General features: G+C 37.1%; 1 protein-coding gene across 4 annotated transcripts in view; it reads right to left on the bottom strand.

Annotated features, from left to right (window-relative positions):
• Window positions 1–13,742, bottom strand: part of PPP3CA (protein phosphatase 3 catalytic subunit alpha) — a 338,860-nt gene that overhangs the window by 268,115 nt on the left and 57,003 nt on the right. The window contains exon 1 of one of the 4 annotated variants that reach the window (XM_058432673.1): window positions 1,449–1,602. The exons of the other annotated variants lie outside the window; for them this stretch is intronic. The gene's annotated coding sequence lies outside the window, so the exon portion shown is untranslated. Of the gene's footprint in view, window positions 1–1,448; window positions 1,603–13,742 lie in introns of those variants that run through there. 4 annotated transcript variants of the gene reach the window in all.

Genomic DNA, 13,742 nt, shown 5'->3' with positions numbered 1-13,742 from the left:
GAAAGCGTCAAATTTCAAAAAGATGGTTTTCAAACACTTGGTTTTAACATGTAGCTGGTCAACAACATAGGTTCAGATTAAAGCAAGTATCTACCCCTAAGTGGCAAATAATTTTGTGACTTGAAATAGCAAAACATCTAAGCCTTGGTATCAATACTCTCTGTAAAAAGAGAGCATTGTCTAGCATGGCTCATATTGTTGCTTTTGTCTATAATGTTCTTTGATTTCCTTCTACACAATGTTATAAATCATTAGTCTCTCAGGTTAGTAAAAGTTTACTCAACATAGAGTGGTATTTTTAATTAGCAACAAAAAAGGTAAATAAGTCAGGTGCAATACAAGTAAATTAACAAAATAAGAGTATTTTAAAGTTAGAAAAATCAGTGCTTGCAGGGAAAAACATATTTCTCTTAAGTAATGTGGCAAACCACTCTTAAGACTGCTGCCTGGCTCCACTTCCTCCTTCCCTGGGAACTAGCAGCACTCTGGCATGTAGGCAATCATTCTGCAACCCAACCTACAGTTGATTGATTTGGAGGGTAGACACCAAACCCATGTAAAGACAATCAGATTTTCTCTCCCTGGAAGATGCCATTGTTATCTGATAAATCCAGGTTGGGTACCACTAATAACTAAGTCATGGTATGACTCTGAAGAACACACCACTACTGCTTCTAAAGCAGTCCTTAGTCCCTAAGGCCACCCTGGTTTCTTCTATTCTTCTCAAGACCAATGTTTCAGTTACTCCCAGGATTCCTTTAAATCCTAAAAATTTACATTTAAATTAATTAAAACTAAATAAAATGTAAAATCCAGTCTTGTAGTTGAACTAGACATATTTCAAGTGCTAAACAGTCCTATATGACTATTGACTACCATGCTGGATAGCTCAGATTCTCTAAACATTTTCCTCATCACAGAAAGTTCTACTGGACAATGATCCCCCAGAACCTTCTAATAAATTTCCTCTTTTCTTAAACTGCTAGAATCAGGGTTTGTTTTATGTGTCTTTGGTTTTTGTTTGCTTTATATTTGTATCCATAAGCGTAATCAGGAAGTATAATGGTAACTTTCTGGAAATCTTGTATAGGATTTCTAGCCAATTTCAAGGGTTTCAAGTCTTGGAGTTAACGTTACTTCAAAACTTAAAAGTTTACTCACATGACTCCTGGACACCTCCTGGGTCACAGAATCATGGAATTTAAAAGCTTGGAAAAACCTTAGGATATATCTAATTCAATTTCCTGGTTTTTTTACACATGAAGACATTAACACCCACAAAGCTTGTAACTTGCTTTTGTTTCTGAACAGTACTTAAATTTGGCTTAACAGATTATTTAACACAAGATAAAAAAGATACCAACTAAAATGTAATATAAAACATAACTCTGCAAATCTCATGATTACACAAGTAACAAAGCATGAAGTTTAAATATTTATTTACTCACCAAGCTGTTACTACACCAACTCCTTCCTACTCCCCACCCCCATGTCTTTTTTTTCCCCCTTATTTATTTTGTAAGGTGCATTTCCCATGGTTACCATTGTTTTCAATGTCATAGTTACCCATATCTAAAAGGCACAGAAAACATTCTGTACCTTCAAATCTGGGAGCAACTACATTTTTTTGTTTTAATTTTTATTTTTCACTAGAACCTTTATGTTCAAATATTCCACATGATTAGTCATCTATACAGATTGGAATCTGGATAGCTGAAGATGTTTTTATTCAGTTGCTTTTAAACAAATAGTAACCAAACATCATTTAAAATATGGGGATTAAAATGTCATACTTATTCATCAATAGATGTCAACTTGCAAAAAGCAAGTTCTTTTGGCATCTTCTTAAGAAACGTATTGTTTCTAACAACAGCAAGAAAACCACACAAACACAAACACAAATACTGATGGGAGACAAGGATTCTAACCCTCTACTTGCACTCATTGTCTCACACCTCAATGCACTAAAATCTGTAACGTCCACACAGCACAGAGATTTTACAGGTTTCTGTCAGGTAAATATAGAATTCAAAATTCATGCAATATTAATTTTGACATAAAGGATTATGTTTAAATAATTATTATACTTGCTTTCCTTTAATCATATCTTATCAAGTAGTAGAAGAGGAGATTATGGCCTCCCAGCCATCCCTTCCATTAAAGACAAATTGCTTATACTTATCCTGCTAAATAGATTTACATCTAATATGACTAATCTATAAATAAATGGAATACAAGATTTATAACCCCTGTACATATCAAATCACTTAAGATCCATGTTTTTGTATGGCTTAAAGAGTTCCCCCTTCTTATATCACATCACACAAACCGGTGTCCCACATCATCTGAAACAAAGATATACATTTCAAAGAATTGATACTAGTTCCTTTCCCTTCCCTTTCAAATGCCAGTGTGTGTGTGTGTGTGTGTGTGTGTGTGTGTGTGTGTGTTTTCTAATAAATATCGACGTTGGCTACTCCTATCTCAGGGAAACACCTCTCCCAAGATGGTCAAGCATGACCCACAAAGTCAACAAGGGGAGTTCTTGAACTTATCCATGCAAGCTGCTATGAATCATGCCATTAATCAATACTAGTGTGAATCATCACAAAGCCGGTCCAGGGAACACAAACCAAGACTTTGCAATCGTTCGACAAAAGTTTTGGCTGATAATTTACACAATGAAAACAAAAAGGCAAAAACAGCACAAACTCCTACACCCACATTGCAATGCAAAAGCACATATACTTTAAAGCAGTGGTCCCTAACTGTTTTGGTGCTAGGGACCGGTTTCGTGGAAGACAATTTTTTCATGTACAAGGCAGGGGTGGATGGATGGTTTCAGGATGAAACTGTTTCACCTCAGATCATCAGGCATTTGTTAGATTCTCATAAGAAGCATCCAAATTAGATCCCTCACATGCACAGTTCACAATAGGGTTTGTTCTCCTAGGAGAATCAAATGCCACTGCTGATCTGACAGAAGGCAGAGGAGCTCAGGCAGTAATGCTTGCTGGCCCGCCACTCACCTCCTGTGTGGCCAGGTTCCTAACAGGCCACGGACTGCTACAGGTCGGAGGCCCAGAGGACCCCTGCTTTAGAGAAAATATGCTAAAGCCAATATATGTATGTTAAGGCAAATAAATACAAATGCCAACCACAATCTTGGGTGGCTTTTGTTCAGACACCTGACTCCTTTAAAATACTTGCATATACTATGGACATGATTACAAATTATTTAGGTGATAAAGTTTTGCACCTGGAAATATCTACTTCACTGAAAAGTTACCAAGAAGGTAGAAAAATCCTGGAATCTCACAAATGGAAGTTATGAAGTTAATTGTGTTAATAAAATTCAAACAACTAATTAAAAAACAAAAACTGTCTTACTTTAAGGGGCTCTATAACCAAACTCATAGCATCTGCTAGCCTTCATTTCAAAATAGAACTCAAAATACTCTTACAGGCCACTGTGTCAGAATTTTAACCATTCCTCCAAAACTGATAGTTTACACAAATGCTATAAAAAATTAAGTATAAGAAATTCAGCTTCAGCATCCATAGCTGGTCATGACAGACCATCTCAGGAGAATCTAAAGGCCTATAAAAGAAGCCTGGTCCTTTATCAAGGTCTGAGTAAGTGGGTCAGCTGTCACCTGTGACAGAGTTCAGCCTCTCACAAGAAAGTACTAATAGCTGCAGCAGCCCAGGATCAGTTTTCGACAGCTGGGACTTGAAACTGTAGGATTTTAAAAGTTAACTTTTTTTGATGGAAAGCATATATATTCTTTCCAGCAGGTTTTAGATTGCACAACAGGGAAAAAAAAAAAAAAAAAGAATGTGTGTAATATTAATATACCTTTTCTCTTAAAATAAATAGTAATGTGAGGCTATGTTTACTAAACTTTTAATGTTTAAAGATTAAATAACAAGGTCATTCTCAAATCTGTATTTCATTTCTGAAACCCAGTAACTGACAGACAAAAAAAAAAATAGCTACTAGCAGAAATACCTTAGCTAATTTACCTTGTTTTAGCAAAGCTTAAAATTTTTGAATTAGCCACCATCTTACATTTTTGATTACTTTAATTATACATACTTAAGCATTAGAAACACAACTTAAAAAGTCACATTCATTTTTAAATAACTCTTTTAATGTGTACATTTAGAATGCATCACCAAAAGAAATAGAAATTAAAAGCCTTTAGAGAGAACTGATGTTGACCTTTACTTCTTGACAAAATTCTTGTTTTGAAAATATTCAGCATAGAAACACAAGCCTCTGATCAAAACAGTGGCAACACATGTTAATTTCCTTAGATATGCAGCCCAACTCTAGGCATGTGAGTGTGAAGTTCAGACACCCTGAGCAGCCTGTCTTCTGCTCCCATTCAAGTGCACAAAGTCCTCTGCTTAAAGGACCCACCATCATTCTACAGCCAGGACAAGAAAGACGCTATTTCAATTAACACAAGTATAAAATTATTTTTCTGCCTTCCAAGGTATACAGATCACGTGGCATTAAAAAGGAAACAAAATAGTGGCTAGTGTTCTATTAACTTCTTTTTTTTTTTTTTAATTGATGTGAAGAAAGTGCCTAAAGGAGTTTTCAGTAAGTTTGCCCAAGACAAACTTTAAATTTATATTGCTAATCGAAGGCTGGTAACTTAAGTTCTGTGCAAACTCAAGAAATGCAAATAAAATACAGTTTTCAACAACCCAGTTCCTGCTGCATCATACCATTTTTTTCCTTCCTTGACCCAACCGTTTAAGTCAGACAGGTTGAGGAGACAGTCACCTTCAAGAAAGCCCTTTGCCCTGCCAGCTTAAAGTCATGCCAGCAACCAAAGTAGAACCTGATATAAAAATAGGAGTCTGAGGAATCCAGGGAAGGCAAAGCACATCCTGAGGCCAACAGGTTAGATTGCCATCACCTCTTGGTGATAGAAACTTAAGGCTATATCTGAAGGCGCAATAGTATTAACCTCCCCTACCAAATTAATCAGTTAAGTCAATAAATCACTAAAATGGCCAGATGTCTGGCTGAAAAACCAAAGTGAATGAACTGGTGTTGTAGAGTCACAGGTGAAGGACATTAATCTACTTTTTTACAAGTCTTAGCTTATACACAAAGGCCATTTATTTTACTGCGGCAAAATTAATGGTTACCTACCCCCAAAAACATTGCAAGGCTGTCATTACAAACGCATTGGAATACTATTGTGGAATTAATTAATTACTCTCAAGTTATCTGAATTTTCAGGCACCCTAGGTTCAAACAAATTAACAGATAATAATTTTTAAAAGAAGGAAAGGAGAGGGGAGGAGAAGGGAGAAGGGAGGGACAGGGGGAGGGGAGTGGTCAGAGGAGGGGATAAGAGGGAAGGGGAGGGAGGAGAAGGAGGAAGGGCAGAAGGGATTAATAACAAAATAGTGCTACCAAAAGGAGAAATAAAGCTTAGCATGCTAGTTACAAAGACATGATGATGTTCATGAGGTAGTAAAAATATTATCTGTGTATTTTAAAAAAAAATAAAGGAAGCAGCTGTACAAATATTTTAGCTTTTTCCCCCCAAAAAATGTTTATATGCTGTTCTGAGGATAGAAATAATCCAAGCTGAGGCAATGTGTTAACCCACTAGAAAACACACACACACACATATACACAGGCATGCACAAAATGAAGTGCCTTGAGTCCCTTCATCCTTCCCCTTTTTGATTCGAAACATTTCCTCCCAACTTGGCTGCAAGGCGGAAATCCTGAAAGTAAGGGTCATCAACAATATCTGTCACTCTCCAACTGCGTAGGAGGAAAAAAACAAGCTCTTACTTGCCGGTTTCAATTTAAAAAAAAAAGAAAAATGACACTGGTCTGCTATCTTTTATAAACCCACTATAAATGTAATGCCAATTTCATTAAAACTATGTATATCTACAGTAAAATATACTCAAAAGAAAACTTACAACAAAAATAACTCTACAGCTAAAATATGCATTTTATTTTGCACATTTCCTTCATATCTGTATATCAGAATACATATATACACATAGGTGTAATCATGGTTTGCTTATAGTTTTGTATTCTGCACTTTCACTTGGCATCTCATAACATTTCCACATGCTCCACATATTTGTAAAATCATTAAGAATTCCATAATATTCCACAAATGAGTAACCTATTTATTCACTTGCTTATTTATTTCTACCTGCCTTCTTATAGAATGGGCTTAGCATACAATCACCCTCATTTGAGGTGGACTCTTATGATTTCCACTATTCTCTTTTTGGACACTTAGGATGTTTCCAATTGTCTTCCTCATTTTGCAGTGAAACCTGCAATGAGCAACTTCATGTAATAAACCTCCGTTTCTGAATTTAATCATTTCATGATTAATTCTCAGGTGAGTTAATGAGTCAAAGATTGTAAATCCAGTCACTTATGTATAAACATATATAATTTAGTGTATACATTTTCATAGATTTTCTTTTTATACATAATATATGTATATATGTGAGGTTATTTTTAAACTTATCTTTCATTTTACATTAAATTTCTCCCTACCCTCAAGTATGAGCCTATGACTTCTGTGAATCTGTCTCATTCAAATATCACTTGATTCCAGTTATACATTCAATTTAACAATATCACTATAATCCCAAAATGTCCATATGTGTGTGTGTGTGTGTGTGTATGTGTGTGTCAGATGTTTAAGACTAACATTAAAATGGGCTTACATGCCCTAAGATCATGCTGCTGGAATGGTGCAAGGAAGTGTTAGGAAGGAAGCTAGACTGACATCAGAAATGTGCCACCCACATGCACATAATGAAGACTGTGTGACACCAACATTGTACCCAGCAAGACAAAAGTGATCTACAGTTTTAAGAGATGAGTGACATAAAGTTAAAAGTCAACAAAAGTTCACAAAACTTGCCAAGAAGCAGCTAGCAAAAATCTTGAAAATAGTAGTTTCTCCAAAGGATATAACTGTTTCAAGTCATAAGATGCATTCTATAAGAAAGATCATTTCTGTTACCTCTATCTCCAGTTTGACTTTATCTGGTGCAGTCCCAGAAATTTCCTTTGGTCACCCATTCCACTCCTGTTAACGGCCCAACAACTGAGGTGGATTTGCCATCCACATTAAACCACCCTTCACATTTGCCTTCCCATCACCATGTTTTATTTTTAACAACACTTATCAGTAGCTGGTATTTTCTTGCTTAATTAATATAAATATTTCCTTGCTTAAATAAATACATGAGAATGTAAGCCTAAGAAAATAAGAACCTTGTCTCTTTATTTTTTCATTCATGTAAACAAATATTTAGAGTCCCTACATATGCTGGACAGCGGATGGAGCAGCGATCAAAACAGGCAAAAATGCATACACCCTCGTGAAGCTTACATTCCAACAAGGAGAGACAGACAACCCACTACAAGAGTCAAATAGTATGTTAGAAGGTAGTTAATGCTATTGAGAAAAATAAAACAAGGAAGGAACACAGGGAGTGCCAGAATAAGGGCACAGGTATGTGGTTGCAACTTAAACATCATCTCCAGCACCTACGAGAGGGCTTGGAGGCAATCAATGAATACCACCTCATGGCATGGGGCCAGACTGACATATCCCAACTCCCTGGATACAGTGAGTGGTTTTGAGGTATGCAAATAAAATCAAAGTCATTCAGACGCAAGAGACATTGGAGCTAGCAAGCTCCATTGTATTTTGGTGTTGTGAACAGGCAAGGCTTGGAGCTACTATAACCATTTTGCTACTATAAGAACAAAGCCGGGCCGGGCGCGGTGGCTCACGCCTGTAATCCCAGCACTTTGGGAGGCCGAGGCGGGTGGATTACGAGGTCAGGAGATCGAGACCATCCTGGCTAAAACGGTGAAACCCCGTCTCTACTAAAAATACAAAAAATTAGCCGGGCGTGGTGGCGGGCGCCTGTAGTCCCAGCTACTCGGGAGGCTGAGGCAGGAGAATGGCGTGAACCCGGGAGGCGGAGCTTGCAGTGAGCGGAGATTGCGCCACTGCACTCCAGCCTGGGCGACAGAGCGAGACTCCGTCTCAAAAAAAAAAAAAAAAAAAAAAAAAAAAAAAAAAAGAACAAAGCCATCATAAGTAGGAAAGCACAGTGCAGGAAAGGCAGAACCTAAGACGCAAAATAACCAGGATTGTTTACATTATTTGATTGTCTGCTGCAAATTGTACCCAATGTTTTGCCCCTTAACTAGGTTATTCAGTTACTTGGCGTAATTAGAACCTCTAAATCAACTAAATTAGTTCTTCTATGTGGGTCAAAATAATTTCCTGCTTTGCTTTCACTAATATGAGTTATCTTTGGGGCCAATTCCTCATTTGAAAAAAGTCAAGAGTTGCTGTGTGATGTTGTTTAATCCACCCTGAGCTAGGTTTCCTATGACTTGCAACCTAAGGAGTCTGTATTGGCATGCATTCTAATTTATTATGTAATCTGAGGATTGCCTTCCCAACACATGGCAGGCTCATCACTATGTCCTTGTTCCAGCTCTGGAATACTTCCTCTGCCCTCCACTCTAAGCCTCAATTAGGGGAAGGTCCTCCACTCTACCAATCCACATCCATATCTCCATTGCTTTCACAAAGTATTCACGAATTAATCCATGCATTATTCACTCAACCATTAACTCTAACAAATGTGTAGCAGACACTGACAAACACTGAGAATAAGATTAATAAGGCAATGTCCTTGTTCTCCAGGACATTTCAAAAAGGAAGGAAAATACTTGAATGAATATCTGTAATAGCAAACACAGGCTGATTACTTGGACTGAGTGATATGTAGGAGACAATGAGTGTGTCAGTGGTGGAGTAAACAAATGTCTTTGGAATGGCGCACAACTTCCCTTACCTCCACTAGGCTCGACAGTGGTATCAACTTGTCCTATAACACACATGGGCCAGTCACAGTGGCTCACACCTGTAATCCTAACACTTTAGGAGACTGGGGCGGGCAGATCCCTTGAGCCCATGGGTTTGCGACTAGCCTGGGCAACGTGACAAAACCCCATCTCTACAAAAATAAAATAAAAAATTAACCAGGCATGGTGGTGTACTCCTGTAGTCTCAGCTATTCGAGAGACTGAAGTGGGAGGATCACCTGAGCCCGGCGAGTTCGAGGCTGCAGTGAGCCCATGATCGTGCCACTGCACTCCAGCTTGGGCAACAGAGTGAGACCTTGTCTCAAAACACACACACACACACACACACACACACACACACAGACACACACACACACGGCCCCTATAGTGGGACCTGACTCTTCCCTAAAAAGTTCTAAGGTCTTTAAGGGCAGAACTCTGTCCTATTGTTCTTTTACAGCTTCTAACATTTCTAGCATATCATACATAGTAAGTCTCCAGTAATTGTTTATTAAATTAAAATATGGGTGTTCTGTACTCAAACATTTGAAAATAATCATAGATGCTGTTTATCTGTAGTCCTAGTTGACTTTCATTGCTTTCTGAAACTATCAATTTTCTCTTATCTGTTGTAACAGCTGAGAGCTTATCAGAAGAGCTCGTCCTAAACCAGCAGTGCATGCGCCTCTCCCATGGCATCACCACATGGCCTCTAAATCAGCTCTTCTTTGTGGGTCGAAATAAGTCCCGCTTTGCTTTCACTAACACAAGTCCTCTTAGGATCCAAGGAAATAATTACTTTAGAGCTTTACTTTTAAATACTATATACAGAAGCCTCTATGCTTTGGCAATGAATTAAAGAGAGATTTTCTATTGCCACAGAACTCCTTAATCAGGCTCTTCTCAATTTAGAAAAATAAATTTAAAAGACTGACTAAGTAAGTACAGCTTTTGGTCCTTAGTATAGGGCAAACAACGATTAACCAAAAAACAAGAGGTTGGGGTGGACATAACATGTTCCTGAAAAAGTTTTGAAGATTCTTAAAAGCTAATGTGATTCAAAAAGGAAAAAAGTGTTTTTCTCATATGGTGAATATTCAATCTAGTTTGTATTGTTTTTCCACATGACAGTCTTATGTATTATATCACATAATGTAAATTATTTTCTATTTCCAAATCTGTGTGGTCATTTACAGGCTAAGTTTGATAAACCAACTTGCTAACCATCCTATCCAAATCTCACCCACTATTTCAAAATGTTACATTAAAATTTTGGTACCATTGTACTATTAGTGTTAAGGTCAGAGAATGCATGACTGGTGAAGTAAGGTCTGGGAAGCTGGCCTAGAATCATAACGCACACTCACGATGTGGTCAATGGGCAAGTGCATTCTGAAGTTCACAGCAGGAAAGGGAAAGCAGCGTGGAAAACATGCCCTTTTCCCCACTCAAATCCTCCTACCCTTTGTTTTCTCCTCCTTTACCTGCTTGCTCAATCACAGGTAATAATATTATCCCCCCTTTTCTGCCTTCCCATGCTTCACTTTTCCATAACACAATTTGGGCAGCCACTGACTGCCTAGCAGCCAGGACAGGGAATAAGACACGCTCAGGAACTCCTGATTCTTCAGACTTTAAAGGAATATCAACCAGCCCAGCCATGGCTGTGTCCTCGTAAGAAAGGAACAAATGTTGGTCACTTTCTCTTTGATGCTTAGCTACTCCAATGAGAGTGTGAAGGGTAGAGTGAACAAATATCTTTGGAATGGCCCACAACTTCCCTTACTGCCACTAGGCTTGACGGTGGTATCAACCTGTCCTATAACACACATGGGCCAGTCCCTCACATTCTTCCACATGTAGAAGATGCTCCTGTTCCCCACCTGCATGTCTTCTAGTGTGGAATGAGAGAAGAGACATCTAGAGGCCCATGCCCTCCTTTCACCTCCACCACAGCCATGTAATTAGGTGAACTTGGGCAAGTCACTTCAACTCCTTAGGTCTCAGCTGAACCATGTGATTGCTAGGCCACTTGTAGTTCAATGTTGTGCTCCATTTGTTAAGACTCCTAGAGCTTTGCTTTACTGTTTGCTTATTTTTTTCTCTATCTCTCTTTTGCTCCATGAGGGCAGAGACAATATCCATATCATCAGACACTAGGAATGGACCTGGCAGAAGACAGCCAGGAGGCATTACATAAGGAGAATGAATGTACCAAGATAGGAAAACCAATATTTCAACATTTAAAAAGCAATCTTAACAAAGCAATAAGGAAGAAACAATGATCCGCTTTTTAGTTCAGTAACAATGGTAACTGAGGAATGTCAACATCATCAAGCCTTCATGTAATAGATATAACAGTAGATCTCAGAAGAAGTGGAATGGAGATGGTGGCTGAGGTCATAAGAATCACTTATATAATAAGAATCTCACTTATATTTGTAGTTACAAAAAATGAGTGAGCTTATAAAAAGTACTTCTTGGACCTTGCGCCTTCATAATCCAGTATTAACATGGGACTCCAAGCATTTGTCTTTCAACTAGGTATCTCGTCAAATAATTCTGAAGCACTGATGCTCATCAACACATCAACCCAATTAGGAACCATCAAATTAGGCTCCTTCCAGTCCAGCAATATGTAACTCTATGACACACATTAAGTTTTACCAAATCTCTATTTGTTTTCCTTGGGGTATTTCAGTATTATAATTTTATAACCATATATCAAGTAGATGCTATAATTTCATGTCCTACATATACCTAATTTAATCATTTATATTATTAAGGCCTATATTTGTCTCTAATATTAGTATATTCTAAGAGTATGCTTTATGAATTTTAATGATAAAAAATACATTATATATGGCAAAGAGGAGAAAAATAAGGTTCCTTCCATCTGGGGCAGGGTTTCAACCTCAGCATTATTTACACTTTGGGCTTGATAATTCTTTGTTGTGGGGGGAGTTCTATGCATTGTAGGATGTTTGGCAGCATCTCTGGCTTTTACTCACTAGATACCAGCACTCTCCTGCTAGTTGTAGCGATGAAAAATGACTACAGATGATGTGAAACCCACCCACTTCCTGCACCGGAAACCACTAAAAAAAATAACATTAAAATCATTTAAATAGTCATGGGTCCCAAAATACAAAATCTCCATTAATGTTTATACGCAAGCTAAAGCTATGGTATCAATACGCAACTACTTAAGAAAAAGGGCTACTGGTATACTTGGTGTGAAAGTATATTCATTCATATTTTAGTGGTTTCAACACCTTTATGAATAGTCAGGCAAATGAGTTTTATCAAAATGGGCATCTATTTTTTATTTTGTACATAAAGCTTACACAGGTGGAAAACCTCCAAAATTAGTACATGCATGTTCTAAGACGATGAAGAAATTCCAAATAACATTTTCTTAACCTTCTTTTTGGAAAACTGGACACTGTCATTCAAAATCTTACTGTAGACTCCATGATTTAAGACCATGTCTAGACAGAATGAAACAAAATGGAGACTTGGCAATTCTTTGGTATTATTACTTTGCTTCAAACTTTTCTCTCTGGGATTTAAATTACAGCTTTTAGCTGTCAACACTAATAAATTTAACCAGATGATTAGCAAACTTACAAATAACTTTTTGTCATATAGGCATTACCTACTGTCATGAGTTAAAGATGTTTCCATTCCCTCCTATGATTCCTCTTCAGAACAGGTTTGGAATCCCAGAGGAAAGTGCAAAAAGTTTAAAAAGAAAATCACTCATTCTGCAAGTTTAACACTAGAAAGTGAGATATTTTGTTCCAATGGATCAGACCCAATAAGTTATGAACTTTAGATAAACTTCTTTGGAACTGTAAGACCTCAAGAATGTTTCCTTCTGTGCTTTCTTTTGTAACAGATTTGAAAATAAGCTGGAGTTGTCGTTGTTGTTATTGTTGTTGTTGTTTCTGAAGGAATATTAGAGGTCTTCCAAGCAAAATGTGTCAAGAGGAGAGTCACATTGACTGTTTAACCTTTGAATTATAGATATGCATTTTAAACATGTTCCTAAATGGTAGCACAAAAGGAATTTCCTAACCTTGTTAAGAATTACCAACCTTATAAAAGGGGGTAATTTTCCCAAATAAAATTCAATAGATTTCAATTATAGCAAACTTCAAAGCATTTCAAATTTCTATTGGTATGTAATTCACAGTGGAACATAGAAAGTTAACCATTTCTCAGAGGCTATTATGTTTGTTTTTAGAACGAAATATAAGTATTTTGCATGTGAAAAATGTTAAGATTACTCATCTAGAGTCTACCACAGTCCAGATTTCTCACAGTATCTTTTGTTCATTTTACTGCTCCTTAACAGATGCATGAGAAAGCTAAAGAAAAATAAAGATGAACTACTTTTATTCTACTACACTCCATATTTTGATAAACCAGTTCATCTTTTTTGCTTTAAGCTGACCTTTTCAAAAATAATCAGATAAGTAATTATAATATGTCCATTCTCTTTTTAAAGGTGGAATCCCATATATTCCTATTATTCCTATTAATTCTGGTGAGTATGTTATGTCATTTAAGGGTTTTATTACAGGCTTACTTTCCTGAGGGTTTCAACTAGATTGTTTCTATTTCCCATTTTTTAAAATAAAGGGTCATTTATTATTACAGACATGTGCAAAAGTTTACATTTATGCATACATGATTAACTAAAAAGTCATACATCTGAAAGTTAGGAGACTCAAGATTATAGCTGAAGTTAGTCAATGACTCATAGTAAAACACTGCTAACTTATTTAGTGGCCCCTTCTATAACACCAATCTGCCATCACACCACTGT

Source organism: Hylobates moloch, unplaced genomic scaffold, assembly GCF_009828535.3.
Source record: "Hylobates moloch isolate HMO894 unplaced genomic scaffold, HMol_V3 SCAFFOLD_2, whole genome shotgun sequence".
NCBI lineage: Eukaryota > Metazoa > Chordata > Mammalia > Primates > Hylobatidae > Hylobates > Hylobates moloch.
The sequence above is the reverse complement of the archived record's forward strand: the minus strand, read 5'-3'. Positions and strand labels throughout refer to the sequence as shown.